Genomic DNA, 4,099 nt, shown 5'->3' on the forward strand with positions numbered 1-4,099 from the left:
CAAGATTGGTCGCAATTTGGTCGATAAATTAGTCAAAATGTTGACTGGACTAGTCAGACTTGCTTGGTCAAAGGTTTACTGAGATTAGCGACCAATGTTGGTCGTTAAAGTGGGACCCGCCTTCAAAATTTTAATAATTATATTATTATTTAAAAAAATATATAAAATTTAAATATGTATAATTTAAACTTGGCGACCAACGTTGGTCGCTAAATAAAGGGTAGGCAGATAGCGACCAAGTTTGGTCGCTAAAGTGGGACTCAGTTATAAATTTTAATAATTATATTTTTAATTTAAATATTATATTAAATATAAATAAATTCGATTTAAATTTTGCGACCAACTTTGGTCGCTAAATTAATTTCATGTATAATTAGCGACCAAAGTTGGTCTCCATTAAGGTCAACAATGGTCAAAATTAAAAATCACTTTTGTATTTACTATCTAAATAATATAAATGTAAGCCGTTAATATATATAATATATATACTTACGCTGTACTATGCACTAAGTATAAGTGTATTAGGTACTATACCAAGAAAAACGTTTTAGCTTTAATTCTTTTGATTAGCATTTTCATACTTTTGTCAGTCAAATTATTGTCTGAATCCGAAGAAATATTACCAATATCCCATTAAGCTTGTACGGATCAGACTTGGAAGAAAGTTGAGAACAAAACTTCCTATTATCTTTGTCATCATAGAGTCTTATGATCCCCGTTTTATGGGAACTGCCATGACCAACGGTAAACATTCCATCACCATCACCCTTGTCACTCTCAATTAAACTTCTTTTCTTCTTGGAAAATGAAGTAGAGAATTCCTCTATAATCTTTCTTTTATCTACTTAGAAAATGTTAAAATTCCTGCCTATACCATCTCTAGTTGAAACACATGTCATTGCAGTCTCAACATCATTGTCGCTAACGAGAACAACAATTGATCAAAAGACACACCCTGTCAGCTACTGTATCCAAGTTATTCTCTGTATCCAAGTTCATCCCGAGTAATAGTACCATGAGGATAATCACCAAAGCCACCGGACAGCTTTATGATGCCAATGAAGCAAGGTGAGCTATTCAATGAAACTCGAATTGTAAAGAAGAAGAAAGAGACTGATTCAGAAAGGTGGGTCGAGGGTCGAGCCTCGACTATACATGTAAGTTTTTTACTTATCATTAAGTATTTTGATTTACTTTTATATAAATTTTGAAATATTAATTCAATATAATTTTTCTTATAGGTTCGCTTCAGAGCTGATGTGGGGGAATTCATACGAAGTCAGCCACCTAACGAGTCGGCCGAGGCAATCCAACTTTCGAGCGAGGATGCTAAAAGAACACTCCTTGAGTACTTTATATACTTTGAACTAGACAATAGAACTAGTTTTCGAATGAGCTTGTAATAAACGTTAACTTAGTTTTGTTCGCTTAATGTTTTAGTTCTATTTATCTTTATATTTTGTTGCGTTTTAGTGTTGTTGTTGTTGTTTTTGTTGTTGCTGGCATAAAATGTCTGTTTAGGATATTTGGTATAAGCTGGCAGGTGGTGTAGCAGCCAAAACAGGCAGTTTCTGCCCAAAATATACCAAAAAAGCGACCAACTTTGATGTCCAGTTGGTTGCTATTCACTTAAAAAAATTAATTTTTTGGTAATTTTGCCACCAAGGTTGGTCGCTTATAGTTAAAAAAAAAAATTAATTCTTGCCATTCGCGACCAATATTGGTCGCCCATTAAATAAAAAATTATAACATTTATTAATATAGCGACCAAAGTTGGTCGCTTAATATGATTAAAAATAAATAAAAATAAAACGTTATTTACATCTGGAGGCCAACTTTGGTCGCCAAATATATAATATTAAAATATTTGAGCGACCAAAGTTGGTCGCTATCTGCTTTGCCCGGAAAATTTGGTCCTTTTACCTAGGAGACCAACGTTGGTCGCTATTTAGCGACCAACTTTGGTCCCTAAGGTAAAGGGACCGGCTTAATATCGACCAGGCGTGGTTGGTCACTTTTTGGTCACTTTTTGGCCAATAAGCGACCAACGTTGATCGCTTTTGCTGGTCGCTTTTTTCCGAAATTCTAGTAGTGTAATGTAACCTACACGAAGATCCCATTACTTTCCATGTCAACATTAGAGGAGAGGGAACTGTAATTATTCTTTTACTTTCTCCTTTTCAATTGAGCTAGCTTAGTCATTCACTGGTAAAGGAAAAAAGAAAAATCTGGAACGTATGTATAGGTTTCCACCTTGGTATTTACCTTAAGAAATGTGACAATGAAGGTCCATAAGGTCCCTCTGTTGAGATATGAAGATGATCCGGAGAAGAAGAAAGTTATTTTTCTAACTTTTGACTCCAACTTCCCATGCATTTAATGACAACACTGACTTTATCTGCCTCCAAATTACTGTTTGAAACTACATTAAATGGATGCCACTGCAACTTGGATACGCTTGGCACATTTATAAACAAAATGCTTGTAGGGTTGTACGTCAATGCTGTAAAGTGAAAATAAGTACGTATAATATATAGTAATAACTATCATACTACTATACTAGCTTCTTTAACATGTTGAAAAGATTATATTCACCTGGATTCTTGGAAAAGGTGAGTTCAATAGTGCTACAAGGCAAAAGACGTGCAGAAATGAATCGAGCCCTTCGTTTAGACTGTAAGAATCTCAAGTATCGATCAATCGCAAAGAGAAAAATTCCAGGGAGGGTCATGCATGTGTAGGCAACACCAACATTCTATAGGTAGAAGAAGATGTAGTATAGAGCTGATGTGTGTAGAAGAATACTTTAAACATCTTTCTCCTAATCTTGTACAAACTAGTACACCACATTGCTATTGCAACCAAGGTAGCAATTTCTCCAGCCACGTTTGATACGTAGGTACTGATCCATTCTAACATCTGCAATATTATTTAATTGTAAGACTAATTAAAGACATAAGGGAATCCAAGATCTAGCCTCAGTGGGCTCAAAGTGACTGATCGATCTTAATTATTATTATATTTATTCATTTTATATTTTGTTTACAAATGTATATATAGTTCCAACAGAAAGCAATAATCAAGTTTAGTTAAATCCACAAATCTCACTCTAAAGTCGTTTGTCATTAAAGATATCGTCCAACTAAAAAGATGTATAACTAAGAGCTCCAAATACTTCAAGAATATAATATATATTATTCCCTTCGTCCCAATTCGATGTGATGGTATTTGATTGGGTAGGGGTAAGGTCTGTGTACACACTACCCTTTCCAGACCTCACAATGTGGGATGATACTGGATATGTTGTTGTTGTTGGTATTTGATTGGGTACCGAGCTTAAGAATTAAAGAAAGACTTTTAAAACTTGCAATCTAAAATATGCCACAGAAAATTTCTGTAATCATCATATGAAGGATAAAATTGGGAGTTTAAAGTTAAATTGTTACTAAATATGAAAATATATCGTTCTTTATGAGACTAACTAAAAAAGAAAGAGTATAATTGAGACCCGAGGAGTATCAATTAAGGGTATGTGTCAACAAACCTCAATTATTTGGTTAGACACGGCATAGTATATGACGAAACCAACACTATGGAGAATGGCAAGGGCCATTGAGGCATGACCAAGCCAGATATGATATTTAATGCTTGATTCTGAAGTTAGCCCAACCAGTGGCAAAATTGAAGATAATCGAGTCACAGGGAAAAACAAAAACGCATAGCAAATATTCCCAATGTAGCCAAGAGGTGGATCGATGTTGTCATATTAGTTCAACTGAATTCAACAGTTTTTACGCGGATATATATACTAGTTTTTGAACACGTGCTTTGCACGTGTATCCATGCTAATCAATTTTAAATTGGTATAAATAATATTAAAATATGTGTTTGCTATGAATTACACAAAATTTGAGGAAAACACTAAGTTTAAATAGATGAATCATTATTTTACGTTACACGTGTATCCTGAGTTATTTAGTGCTTATACTACATAAGATTATTGAAACATGTCTTGATTAATAAAAGATAAACTAAAGAATACAAAGAACATCTTTTGACTAACCATTTTATACTTGTGCTAAGCATGATGTTAGTTTAA

At 33.9% G+C, this 4,099-nt stretch overlaps 1 pseudogene; it reads right to left on the reverse strand.

Moving 5' to 3' along the window:
* LOC109221319 overlaps positions 1 to 3,766 on the reverse strand; it is an 18,123-nt pseudogene extending 14,357 nt beyond the window's left edge.
* Positions 3,767 to 4,099: the final 333 nt, after the last annotated feature.

This window comes from Nicotiana attenuata, unplaced genomic scaffold (genome assembly GCF_001879085.1).
Source record: "Nicotiana attenuata strain UT unplaced genomic scaffold, NIATTr2, whole genome shotgun sequence".
NCBI lineage: Eukaryota > Viridiplantae > Streptophyta > Magnoliopsida > Solanales > Solanaceae > Nicotiana > Nicotiana attenuata.